Raw genomic sequence first — 15,133 nt, 5'->3', positions numbered from 1 at the left:
GTTGCTTCTTTTTTTAATTTGTTTTAGTATGGTTATATAAATGAATGACAAGTCTATGGTTGCATCAAAGATTTGAGAATTACTCCATCTTAATGTATAATAGTAAAACAAGCTGTGTGCAGAATGAGGCCATAGAGTCCATGTACTGATGGAAAGTCTTTGTTTTGTCTCTTCATGGTTGGGAACACAGGATAAAAGAACAATGACAGTCAGGTATATGAGTGAACGGTGCACTCCCTGGAACTTAATGCTAAATATCACTTTGGGTTTCTCAGAATTATGCAAAGCATTTCTCAATCACCATAAACATTGTGCCATTTTACTCTGATGAGAAACAAATACACAATTTGACCTCTAGTTGCTTCATTTTTGTCTCCATATGTTTTACAAAATAGGCATTTAGAAACGGTAAAGAGCAATGCAAATATGCAGAATTCATTTTCTTACTTCTAGACTTGGTTGACCATCTGGACTCGTACAGAAAAACCTCTTTAAATAATTGTACATACGGCAGATTAAGGTAATTTACACATTATCTAAGACATGCATGAAGGTTTGTTAGTCGTCCAGTAGGTAAGCTAACAATTATTGTATAGTTACACATCAGTTCATAATATGCACTTCAAATCGCAATTAATCTTACTAATAGCCTATTACTTGGTTTTATTATCATTAATTTACAAATAAGAAATAGGCTGAAGGACTATATAAGCTATGCAAAATGACATGCTGCAGAAGTGATAGGGCTGAAATTAAAGTCTAGGTAGCCTTACTTCAGCACTTCCATAGTAGACTAGAATAAACAAATCAGTTTAGCTTTTATCCTGGATCTAGTGGCAAATTTAGAAAATGTATGTGGTCAGTTAATTTCTAGGTGTCTGATTTCTTTAGAAAATCATTTACTTTCATTTTATTTGAAGGGAAAAACAACAACAACAGCAGCAACAAAAAACAGAGGACAAGATACCAATAGATAGACACATAGAGAGAAATCTTGCATTTACTGGTTCACAGCCCCAAACAGCTGCAGCATCCAGGTTTTACTTCACTATCATCCAAAAATCAAAAAATAAATTCTGATTTGAGTGTGGAGAAAAAGTTACCCTAATACAGTTGGTTGGAATGTAAACTAATGCAAACATTATGGGAGATAGTACAGAGGTTCTTTAGAAATATGGAAATAGATTCATGATGTGATCCAGCCATTCCACTCTTGGGAATTTACCCAAAAGAAATGAAATCAACACATGAAAGAGTTGTCTATACCCATATGGTATAGCACCTCAACTTCCAATAGCTAAGACATGGAATCAACTCAGATGCCCATAACTGATATATACATACACAATGGAATACTACCAAGCAGTTAAAAAAAGAATGAAATCCTTTCTTTAGCCACAAAGTGAATGCAATTGTAGACCATTATGCTTAATGAAATAAGAGTCCCCAAAAGACAGATATTACATTTTTTTACTGATTTAATGCATATGAGTGAAATTGGCATTTTGAGATGTGATTATTGTTTGTAGCCTTTGTATATAATCCTGAGGAACAGTAGTTTTTCTACCTACTGCTTGTTGAATTGTGTATTTAGTGGAGAGTTAAGCTTGTGATTGTAAATAAATTGAAAGCAAGTCATTGCAAAAATTAGAAGAAAAATAAGGAAGAAGGAGGAGAGAGGTGGGAGCAGGTGAGGGAGGGACAATAGTGTGGGAAATATCATTATGTTTTTAAAACTGAATATATGAAATACATGAAATTTGTTCTCTTTATGTAAATGCAAAATTTAATAATAATAATAATAATATAATAGGATTGGGCCAGGTCAAATCAAGAGATAGGAACTCAATCTTGGTCTCTTAGGTGGGTGGCAGGTACTGAAGTACTTAAATTTTTTGAGACATTGGGAGGGGAAAAGATAATGTATGGATAGTACAAGAAGATTTTAGTAAAAAAGGGCTACCTTTTCTTTCAATTCCAGTAAGAGTCCTGAAAATTAATGTAGGTGGGCAGGCAGCAGTTCCTTGGAAACAGGGCCCAATGCTTAGAAATACCTGCTATTTCCCAGTGGCCAGAAATATTTTAATTGAAATGTTGATTCAAGTACAAATTGTGCACAGCATCTAACTGTGTCTGAAATTTTGACAGATAGTTGAGTTGTCAGTTAATGTATTGCTTCACATACAAAGAATTATCTTTATTCATTATTCCTTTTAATAACATAGGTTGCTAAAACTTGCTGTGTTCTATTTTCTTCTTTTATTCCTAACCATAGTTTGATTTAGCATGTTTACTAAACCTAAGGAAATGTGCTATTTTTTAAATTCATATTTACTATGTTTGTATTATTTGGTGGGTCATATTATGTTTTTATTTGTAGACTGTAGGTTATGAGTCTTCAGATGATTAACTTTCCTACTAGAAATTAAAGATATTTTTCATCTGACAAAAATACTAATGAGTACAAAAATAACTGTAAATTTCCACCTATGTGGTCAGAATGGAAATAAGCAATTGATGCTTTTATCATAAGGTTAATGAAGTGTTATTATAATGAAGAATTCATTACAATAACCCTATCATTATAAGAACTCATTATAATAACCCTATCAGGTATATAGGAATTCCCAAAAGCAAATCACTACTCTGATCCAATATGACTTTCTATTTATTTCAGATGGGAGCAGAAGGAGTGACATTGGCTGTACGGATAGAACATGGTAGCTCTGAGCAATATCATGTAGGAGGTAGGAGAGCAGAGTGGTTAGGTACATTCAGCCATATGCAGACTGTTTCAATTTGAATTCTGGCTTTGTGATACACTAACTAAATCCTAAGCAAATTATTTAACCTCTGATTTCCCAAATTCTCTTATGCAAAATGAAGGTAATAAAAATAATACTTATAGGGTTGTTATAGTAATTAAAGAAAATAATTAGCAAGCAGTATTGTAAACACATAATAGCATTTAGGAATGTGTTAGTAAGGTGTTAGTAATACAGAAGCTGGACACAAGAACTAGACCATACCAGTATTGCTCAAGGTAGATGGCTACATTAGACAAAAGAGATAATGATTTTGACACACCTCCCGTATTGTGATAATGTGAGTTAAAATAAATGTTTATCTAATTTTCAATGATCTTCAGAAAGTTCAGCTATTTGGATTATTCTCAGGAAATACTCAGTTAGAAAGTGATGTAATCCCTGCACATTCTTTGTATAAGTCACTGCTAAAGTCAATCATATAAATCTTATAAAACGTCTTATATTGAAAAGGACCAAAGAGTGTGATTTAATTGTTCTGGAAATGATGTAAAATTGGAGTCACCTTTGGCATACCCTTCACCATGAAGAACCAAACAGAGCTCTCTGGCCACACCCATCACAAGCCTCTAAGGATCCATCAAAAGCAGACAGTCCACTTAATCTGGAGTCATAGTAGAATGAGAAAAACCAGTACAGTGAAGAAACGAAAGAATATCTCCACAATGCCAAACAACAAATGCAGAAACCGAGGAAACAAGAACAAAGAAGATACTATGACACCCCCAAATAAACAAGACACCCCAATTCAAGATTATGAAGACGATGAGATAGCGAAATGCAAGATATGGATCTCAAAAAATTGATAAGAACATTAAGAAGTTCTCAAAAACAAATTCTTGAACTACAGAAATCCTTACTGTACAGGATAGAATATCTCTCTCATGAAAATGAAATCATAAGGAGGAATCAAAATTAAATGAAGCAACTAGTAGAACATGAAACAATGATAGTGAAAAGAAATTATAATGAAATGAAGTTAGTAGATAAAATGACAAACACATTAGAGAGCCTTAAAAACAGAATGAGTGAAGTAGAAGAGAGAATATTGGACTTAGAAGACACAGCACAGGAAAGTATACAGCCAAACCAAAGAAGAGGAAATTAGAAATCTAAAACATATTGTTGGGAATCGTCAGGATACTATAAAAAAAACCCAACATTCAGGTTCTAGGAGTTCCTGAAGGCATGGAGAGAGAGAAATGATTAGAAGGCCTTTATAGTGAGATACTAGAAGAAAATTTCCCAGGTTTGGAGAAGGACAGAGACATCCTAGTACAGGAAACTCATAGAGACCCTAGTAAACATGACCAAAAGAGATCCTCACCACGACACATTGTATCAAACTCACCACAGTGAAACAGAAAGAAAAGATCCTAAAATGTGCAAGAGAGAAACGTCAGATTACTCTCAGAGGATCTCCAATCAGACTCACAGCTGACTTCTCATCAGAAACCCTACAAGCTAGGAGGGAATGACGAGATATAGCCCAGATACTAAGAAAAACTGCCAGCCCAGAATATTATATCCTGATAAGCTCTCATTTGTGAATGAAGGTGAAATAAAGACCTTTCATAGCAAACAGAAATTGAAAGAATTTGTCACCACTCATGCAGCCCTGCAAAAAATGCTTAAAGTTGCGCTACTCCCAGAAAAACAGCAACATGGCCATTAATATGAAAGAAGGTAAAGGAAGAAAAACTCCCAGTAAAATATCATAGGAAGCTCAAAGCATATACTAGGAAGTATCTTTGGGAAAATGGCAGGGAAAAGTCACTACTTATTAATAGTCACATTGAACATTAATGGCCTGAACTGTCCAGTTAAAAAACACCGATTGGCTGATTGGCTTAAGGAACAAAACCCATCTATTTGCTGCTTACAAGAAACACATGTTTCCAACAAAGATGCATACAGACTGAAAGTGAAAGGCTGTAAAAAGATATACCATGCCAACAGAAATGAAAAAAGAGTGGGCGTAGCCATCTTAATATCAGAAAAAATAAACTTTGACACAAAAACTGTTAATAGAGACAAAGAGGGGCACTATATAATGCTTAAGGGATCAATTCAACAGGAAGATGTAATGATTATAAATGTATATGCACCTAGTTACAGGGCACCGGTTTATTTAAAAGATATGTTAAGGGACTTAAAGGGAATCTTAGATACCAGTACAATAGTACTGGGGGACTTCAATACTCCACTCTCAGAAATAGACAGATCAACAGGACAGAAGATCAACAAGGAAAAGCAAATTTAATCAAAACTATAGCCTAAATGGATCTAACAGATATCTACAGAACTTTCAATCCTACATTTAAAGAATTTACATTCTTCTCAGCAGTGCATGGAACCTTCTCTAGGATTGACCACATACTAGGCCATAAAGCAAGTCTCAGCAATTCAAAAGAATTAGAATCATACGATGCAGCTTCTAAGACCACAGTGGAATGAAGGTGGATATTAGCAACTCAGGAATCCCTAGACAGTATGCAAACACATGGAGACTGAACAACATGCTCCTGAATGAACAATGGGTCATAGAAAAAATCAAAAGAGAATTCTAAAACTTTCTGGAAGTAAATGAGGATAACAGCACAATATATCAAAACTTATGGGGTACAGTAAAAGCATTGTTGAGAGGAAAGTTTGTATCAATAGGTGCCTACATCAAGAAATTGGAAAGGCACCAAATAAATGAGCTTTCAATGCATCTCAAGGATCTAGGAAAACTGCAGCAAACCAGACCCAAATCTAGTAGGAGAAGAGAAATAATTAAAATCAGAGAAGAAATCAACAGGATTGAATCCAAAAGACATTACAAAAAATCAGTCAAACGAAGAGCTGTTTTTTTTTAAATGAATAAAATTGAAATTTTGAAAAATGAATAAAATTGTGCTGGTCTCTTTTATTTATTTATTTTTTTCTCTCCTCTAGTTAGCCTGTGAACTTTCCCCAGCAGGGCTTCAAGCCTCATTCCCTCTAGGCTCTTTCTGCCATTTCCCTGCCATTGTCTCATGCTACTGACCTCACCTCCCCTTCCAGTGCTGGTGCATATACTCCAAGACTGGTCTCCCGAGCCATGGGCATCCTTGCCCTCCCCGTAGGTCCTCCGTGGCACATCCACTAGATCCGGAAGAGTTTCCTCTGCAATTTTTTCCCAAGCCTTTCCCTGAAACTACAGTAACTCCACTTTTATTAAACTATCTTTTCCCAGACTATCAGTGCACGTCCTCACTATTCCGCCATCTTCTGATTGTGAATTATTATCACCATACTTTTTACTACTTACTATGTCTTGAGGTTATCCTAGGGGGATGCAAAGAACACTGCACTGAGTGTTAGATTGTATGACTTCTCTTCTTGGTTCTGTCATTAATTAGTTATATTATATGAATCCATGTATTTCTGGTTCTTAGTTTGTAAACTTAAAGTGATGGACTAGTGATTTTTAAACTTACTCTTAGATCTGAGACAATCTTTCCAGGTGGATCCTTTTATTCATCTTACCTTAAGATTCTAATTATTTTAGCAAGAATAGCACCATTTTTGGATATGGAAAATTGCTTCTCAGTAGCCTTTTCACCCTTCTGTACTGTGGAGGCTGGAAAGCCAGAAAATACATTATGGACTCTTTTGTAGCTATTGTAATGAATGTGATTTGAGTTTGGCTGGTAAGATGACGTTGAAAGTGTGAGTGAGGTCGAAGCCTAGGGCTGAAGTTGAATCTCTGACACTTCCATTATTTATGTTGCTAATCCCAGTTGGGAAGGATTTTTGCTTTTCCAGGGCAGTGTTAGCAGAGTTCCCAGTGTCTAGTCACCAGTGGTTGGATGTCAAAATACAGGGTATGGGCATTCATTGTAGTTTCATGGGCGATACTGATCACAGCTCATTCAGGAGCTTATAGGAAGAACAGTGGCTATTTTGATGAAAAATGGTTTTATGATTATGATAGCTAGAAGTAGTTCAGGAGCTGGAGGTTCACTAATGGTAGAAAAACGTAGCTTTTTAGTAAACTTGTTGTGATGGGTGTTTTAGAGGGTGAATATTCAATATAAAGTCTGCTTATTCAGCCTTCCCAGAGATTTGTAAATTGTTTGAATGTTTTCTTGTGTAAGCTAGCAAAGTGGATTTTGTTTTCTGCAACTGAACTCTCTTTGATATAAGCATAAACATTTATGGAACTCATTCAAGAATGAAAATAATTATAATAAAGCCATACAATTTAATAAGGTTGTTTTCTATCCACTCCAGGCCCATCATTAAGTTCAAGGCAGAGACTTTGCCTGCAAGTCATTCACATTAAAGACTTTGTGAAATAATTCCCAATATTTAGCTTCCAGAGAGTGTTGTGCCTTATCATTATGATACTGGTACTTGCAAATAAAGAGATCTCATTCCTTTTGTTCTTTTTTAAAAATAGATTATAGTTTGCTTGACTGATTCAAATATGAATAAATCAAGGACAATTACCTTGTTGAGAGAGACCTTGGAGAAATCAATCCCTACAAATTATAAACTAAGCAAAAAATCATTTTAAATCCTTTTTCTGAGTTACCATGGAAGTCAAGGTTATAAACCCCACTCTGAAATGTTCAGCTTTATAGCACACCATTGCTATGCAGTTACTGGCTTGAAATCACATTGAATATCTCAGTTTGAGGACTAGATACACAAGTAAAAGGCCTGAAACCTGCATTTGGGTCAGCCCTTTGTGCTTTCTCATTAAAACAGGAAACTGGTTGTTAGGACATACAGTATCAGGGAAAAAAACTCTTTGAAAATGAAGAGAATAGCTTATTCCTATCATTGATGCTGTGTCTCTGGTCATAAATTAGGTTTCATAAAAGTCCTCATGATCTAGCTAATGTCTGCTATAGCTGGTTTTTGTTTTCTTCAGGGCAGGTTTCTGCTTCTGGAGGGAAAAAAAACCCAGAACTAACAATCAATTCCTCATCTAAGGTATATATGAAATCAGGTCACTAGAGTTTGAACATGTCATAGGTAGGCCTTATGTGTTTCCTGATAAAGACAGGTGATGAGGATGGGTAGTTACTTTGTTTAAAGTATGTAGCTACTCTTTTATGGTGCTTCACATTCCTTGACAAATAAAACAAAATCCACCAGAATTAAGAAGAAGTTTTGGGAGCCGGCGCTCTGGCGTAGTGGGAAAAGCCACCGCCTGTGGTCCTGGGATCCCATATAGGTGCCAGTTCGAGTCCTGGCTGCTCCACTTCTGATCCAGCTCTCTACTGTGGCCTGGGAAAGCAGTAGAAGATGGCTCAAGTCCTTGGGCCCCTGCACCGACATGGGAGACCTGGATGGAGCTCCTGGCTCCTTACTCCTAGTTTCAGATCGGCACAGCTCTGGCTGATGAAGCCAACTGGGGAGTGAATCAGCAGATGGAAGACCTCTCTCTCTCTCTCTCTCTTTCTCTCTCTCTATGCCTCTCCCTCTCTTTCTCTCTCTCTCTGCCTCTCCCTCTCTCTCTGTGTATCTCTGTCTTCCAAATAAATAAATCAATCTTTTTTTTTTAAAAAAAGGAAGTTTGTAAGGTGATTATATGAAAAGACAAAACTACAACACTTTTCTTGATTTTATGTTACCTAATAGATAAATAATTTATTCAAAGTATGGCTTTTGTACTGTGTACTGTGATGTTAGGTTTCATTCAGTGTCCTGAATAGTATGTTTTTTCTCCCTACTTGACTGATTATGATGAGGCAGGGACATGTCAACAGATGTGGCTGGAATAGAACTTCAGACTCTTAATGAGGCTCATTTTGCTAGTGCTTGTGATTTTATTTCTCTTGTTTTGTTTTTTTTTTTTTTTAAGATTTTATTTATTTATTTGAGAGATAGAGCTACAGATAGAGAGAGGGAGAAACAAAGTGAAAGGTCTTTCATCCACTGATTCACTCCCTGGATGGCTGCAATGGCTGGAGCTGGACCTATCTGAAGCCAGGAACCAGGAGCTTCTTCTGGGTTTCCCATTTGAGTGTAGGGGCCCAAGCACTTGAGTCATCTTCTACTGCTTTCCCAGGTCATCGCAGAGAGCTCAGTTGGAAGAGGAGCAGCCGGGACTCAAACTGGTGCCGAATGGTAGGCTGGAGTGCAGGCAGAGGCTCAGCCCACCACATTACAGTGCCACCCCTACTGCTTGTGATTTTCACATCACGTTTCTGCAGAGGTACCATGGGCTATCAAAAGAAGCAGTGGGTTGTGAAGTGATAGAAAAATGAAAAAAGAATTTGAGGGATGGGCTAAACTGATGAGCTCTCACCACTCTTAAGTGAAGAAACATTGGTTTTATTATGATTTCAGATAGAACTCCAAAAGACTTTATATATATATATAAATATATATATTTAAAAGATTCATTTATTTCAAAGTCAGAGTTACACAGAGAGAGAAGGAGATGCAGGGAGAGAGAAGTCTTCCATCTGCTGGTTCACTCCCCAGTTGGCCACCATGGCCAGAGGTGTGCTGATCCGAAGCCAGGAGCCAGGAGCTTCTTCTGGGTCTCCCACACGGGTGCAGGGGCCCAAGGACTTGGGCCATCTTCTACTGCTTTCCCAGGCCATAGCAGAGAGCTGGATCAGAAGAGGAGCAGCCGGGGCTAGATCCGGCGCCCATTTCAGATGCCAGCGCTTAAGGCCACAGTTATGACTCTGCGCTACAGCACCGGTTCGCTGAGCCCTATTCTTAATGGAGATTTTAATCAAGCAGAACTAGATGTTTTGTAAACTGAAAAGCATGCAAAAAATTCACTATTGAATGCCTACTAGGACACAGTACCCTTTCTTCTATCGTTACAGATCATTTTGGTTTTTTTCTTTTTCTTTCTTTTTTTTTAAATTTAATAAATGTACATTTACAAAGTACAACTATTTCATTGTTGTGGATTTTCCCCCATAACCTTGCTCCCACCCACTGCCATTCCATCTCCTACTCCCTCTCCCATCCCACTCTTCATCAAGATTCATTTTCAGTTATCTTTATATACAGATCAACTTAGTATATACTAAGCAAAGATTGCAACAGACTGCACCAACATAACCGCACAAGATATAGAGTACTGTTCAACTAGTAGTTTTACCATTAATTCTCATAGTAAAATACATTAAGGATAGAGATCTTACGTGGGGAGCAGGTGCATAGTGACTCCCGTTGTTGATTTAATAATTGACACTCTTATTTATGACATCAGTAATCTCCTGAGGCTCTTGCCATGAGCTGCCAAGGCTATGGAAGCCTCTTGAGTTTACCAACTCTGAACTTACTTAGTCAAGGCCATATCACAGTGGAGGTTCCTTCCTCCCTTCAGAGAAAGATGTCTCCTTTGATGGCCCGTTCTTTCTGCCGGGATCTTGTGCACCTCAATGTTTATTGCAGCTCAATTCACAATCGCTAAGACATGGAATCAACCTAAATGTCCATCAACAGCAGACTGGATAAAGAAATTATAGGATATGTACTCTATAGAAAACTATACAGCAGTAAAAAAAACAATGTTCCTTAAAAAATACAAACTCTTTAAACTTTAACTCTGGGCTATGCATTTGCCCTCAAGCAAATGATGTGTTTTGTGACTTGTTTCCATGTTTGTTGGCGTCTAGGGCACTAATTGAATAGAATAATGTTCTCTGTCTTCTGCTTCATCTCCAGGCAGCATTTGCAGCCTTGATTTGTTTGCCTATGCAAAGGAAAGTCCTTTTTTTGTTCCATACAATGTGATACTTAAAGATTTTTAAGGGCTCTGATACAAGAATTTTATGGATAATCTCAGAATGTTTCAACATATCTGGTTTCAGAGGGATTGTCTTTGAATCTGGAATATCAAATGAAGATGTCTTTAAAAACAAATTCCTTTCCTATTAATCCACAATCAATCTCAGAAATGGTAAGTCTCTGGTATCTTGATTATGACCAGGGCCTGTCTTGCTTCAAAATCCATTTTCCTTGAGTGGCTAATTGAGGATCTGTTTTGTGGGCAGAGGGTACAAACCAAGAAGTATAATGACTGCCTTCCTTTACACAAACACCTTGCTTTGAATAACTGTTCATTATGGTGAAGGATATAGCATTGTGGAGTGGGGGAGAAAGAAAAAGAGAAAGATGTGATAATACCAGTATCACAAACAATTGCCTAAGTTTGTTCTTTGTTTTTTTTTTTAATCTTTTATTTAATGAATATAAATTTCCAAAGTACGACTCATGTGTTACAATGGCTTCCCCCCCCCATACCGTCCCTCCCACCCACAACCCTCCCCTTTCCCACTCCCTCTCCCCTTCCATTCACATCAAGATTCATTTTCGATTATCTTAATATACAGAAGATCAGCTTAGTATACCTTAAGTAAGTATTTCAACAGTTTGCTCCCACACAGAAACATAAAGTGAAAAATAATAGATGATTTTTTTTTAAATGATGATGAAATCAGATCAGACCTATTGTCATGTTTAATCCCAGTGAGAGTCAAGTTGGGAATTGATAATTTCTTTCTTTCTTTTTTTTTTTTTTTTTTTTTTTTACAGAAGATCAGTTTAGTGTACATTAAGTAAAGATTTCAGTCGTTTGCACCCCCATAGAAACACAAAGTGAAATATACTGTTTGAGTACTCATTATAGCATTAAGCCTCAGTGTACAGCACGTTAAGGACAGAGATCCTACATGAGGAGTAAGTGCACAGTGACTCCTGTTGTTGACTTTACCAATTGACACTCCTGTTTATGATCCCTGTTAAACATAAGAGTGGGAATAAGAGAGGGAAGAGATGTAAAATTTGGGGCATGCTCGGGCTGACTTGCCCCAATTGGTAGAGTTGGAAACATACCAGGGGATTCCAATTCAATCCCATCAAGGTGGCATGTGCCAATGCCATCTCACTACTCCAAGTGATCAATTTCAGTTCACAATTGATCATAATGAAAGGACTAAGAGTCAAAGGGAGCACATAAACAAGTCTAGTATCTGCTAACACCAACCGATAGAATAAATAAAGGGGAGAGTGATCCAACATGGGAAGTGAGATACTCAGCAGACTCATAGAATGGCGGATGTCCTAAATAGCACTCTGGCCTCAGAATCAGCCCTAAAGGCACTCGGATCTGGCTGAAAAGCCCATGAGAGTATTTCAGGCATGGAAAGCCAAGACACTCTGGCAAAAAGATCTCTGTGAGTGAGATCCCAGTGGAAAGAACAGGTCTTCAAAGAGGGAGGTGCCTTTCTCTGAAGGGAGGAGAGAACCTCCACTTTGACTATGACCGTGTCTAAACAAGATAAGAGTCGGAGAACTCAAGGGGCTTCCATAGCCTTGGAAACTCATAACTGGTGCATAGGGAGATTACTACGTTTGTTCTTTGAAATACATTTTCCGCTGCTGGTATTGCAAAGCATCAAGAGAGAAAAAATCCTTTAAGCCTCTTTCAAAGTCCAATGGTGACTTTTCAAATTATTTCTTGTGAAATGATACAGAAAAATTATTTATCCAGTATGATAGTTCAGTGCAATGAGGACCCATTTAAGCAAAACAAGCAAAAAGGATATTTCAGTACAAAAAACAAAAATCAGCTAACATTAATATCCTAAATGGAAAAAGAAAGAATTCAATAAATAGGTCTTTTTTATAAGTCTACATACATTTTAAGTAAAGTTTGATTTATTTATATAAATTTAATAATATTTTAGCTTCTATCATATCCAGGAAACAAAGTAAATTTCCAGAAAATATATTTTCTTTTTAAAAATTGTAAACATATTTTAACCACTTGGTTTGATTGCTTCTTCCTGCTGTGGAGATACAGAATGGCATTTGATACTGTCAATGACTCTGGCCACACTTTATCAAAGATTGTCCTCAATGTTAGTCATAGGTATACATCAAGAGCTATTGAGATCTGGAAGGCTTTCCAATCTTACTTGAAGTGACTCACTGCTATTCTGCTTTTTGAGTTCTGAGTGTTTGTGGCTGTCTCCTCTCCCTCTTTTTTGTCTGCCTTTTTATTATGTCCTGACAACTTTAATTCTTTCTATTTTTAGGATATGTGTCTCTAGCAAGCTATCCATTTCCAACTTCTGCAATAGCTGTTGCTATTAGAAGCATGGAAATAACATCAAGATGTCAAATTTCAGCTAAGTGAAGACCAAAGTTTCTTGTCTTTGGAATAAAATGTATAAATGTCAGTGTTTTTACATACTGTATCATCTTGCTTTCCATTTTCTCCTTGTGTTCTGTGTGGCTAATCCAAAGAGGGATAGTAGAATTGTTCAAAGTGCAGGTGTTAGAGCCTGACAGCCATGGCTCACATTCCAAGCCTTCACTTAGCTGTGTGACCTAAGGCATGTTACTTAACCTCCTGGATCTCCTTATCTGTGACAAAAGGGTATCATAGCAACCCCATAATGTTACAGTGTGATTTCAATATATTAATGGCTTTAAAGCACCATGAAAAATACCTGGCAAATTTTTAGTAAGTTTTTAATCAAAGTTAGTTTTTTAAATAAAATCTGCTAATATATGTTCTATACAGAAATGAAGGGACAATTCCAAGATGGCTGAATAGGGAAGCTAGTGCTAATTCTGACCAGGGGAAGATAGCACAAAAAAAGCAGAAGTGTGTTCCCAGGGGAGAGTTGGAGAGACGTTAGCAGTGGGAATTCTAGGGAATGAGGAGGAATGCAGTAGAGCAGTGTGGAAAGTGCAAATGCATAGCAGCAAGCGGGAACAGCAGTGGAGCTGGAGGCTGAAGGAGATACCAGGTTCTGACAGTGGGATGAGGGCAGATTATATATTGTGATAATATTGCCTGAAGGAGAACCTCGTGGATTGCACAGTCTTTGAGTCTGGCCCAGAGCCACAGCTGGGGGCAGGGTACTCCATAATCCAGCAAAGGAACAACACATTTCTTTCTCCCCATGTCCCCACAAGGGTGCCCACCAATGGAGGATGGAGGGGAGAAGGTGCCATCTTGACACAGGTAAAGGCTACAGCAACTCTTTCTTGCATGACTAGAGGATTTTAGCAGAGGGAAAAATCCACATTTCCCTTTGCCTTTCAGTCTGGCTGGGAGGGAATGAACACCTACTTAGGATTGTGAGGTTCAATCAGCCTTTCAACCTACAACAGATTCCGGGGCTCAAACTAGCAAGGCAGAGCACCCACAGGTAGCTTGCTCTGGAAATGACTTTGCTCTCTAAGGACAGACTCTATGACTGTTGGAGCCTTTTGTGCTCTGTTTGGACCCTGTGACTGCACGATAGGACTAGGGCATGGTGTGTAGCTGGATCCCTGAGAATTCACTGTATCTAGAGTCAGAGTCTCAGAGCTCCTGACTTCCTGGGATGGGTCATTGCTCACACTGTGAACTGCACAGATCCTTTGTGTGGTTCATGAGCCACTGTGGCTGAGGGTTGTACCCACTGTGGACTAACCCCCAGAACTGATTACTTTGGAAGAGAGGAGGTGAGGTTGTGATTATGCCAAAATGCATGATCATATCCTTATCCTTTGTTGACAATACATCTACACACCACTTGGGTGTCACCCTGGATTTTCCCCCCACCTTTGAGCACTGTCCAGAGCTCTTTGACCCCACCCAGCACACATCTCTCAGTATTTATTGAACAGCAAACACTCCACTAAGCCACAGAGACATAATTCAAAGCAAAAATCCAACAGTGGGGAAAATCAAGTTTTTCCACAAATTCCTAAAATAAATGCAGAAATACAACAATAAGATCCATATAGTGGGTGTTGGGCAAGTTGGTGTGACACCAAGGCTGCTGTCTGCAAAGGACTGGTATTCATTGTACAGGTAAACCTGAGGCAGGAAAACAAAAGCAAACCCCCAAAGAACTTAGACTGGGTGATTTAAAGAACAGAAATTTATTTTTTTCACAGTTTTAGAGACTAGAAGTTCAAGATCAAAGAGTTAGTAGTGATTTTTCTCCTAGGGCATCTCTCCTTTGCTTGCAGATATTCCCTTCTCACTGCATCCTCACCTGGTCCTTCCTCTCTACGTGCCTATCCCTGGTCTCTTGTCCTCTTCTTATGAAAACACCAGTTTTATTGCTTAAAGCCTTCCCCTTATAATTTTAACTTTATGCTTTTCAGGGCCTTATCTCCAAATATAAATGTAGTCATATTTGTGACTTAGGGTTTCAGTATATGAATCATGAATGTAGGGTGAGCACAATTCAGTCCATAATACTAAATAATATTATAAAATACAACACAGAAGAGAGATATTTCCTTTGAAATCACACCAATAAAGCTGGTCAAATCTATAATAAAATGTA

The sequence above is a fragment of the Oryctolagus cuniculus genome, chromosome 5 (assembly GCF_964237555.1).
Source record: "Oryctolagus cuniculus chromosome 5, mOryCun1.1, whole genome shotgun sequence".
Taxonomy (NCBI): domain Eukaryota; kingdom Metazoa; phylum Chordata; class Mammalia; order Lagomorpha; family Leporidae; genus Oryctolagus; species Oryctolagus cuniculus.
This window is presented reverse-complemented; position numbering follows the sequence as displayed.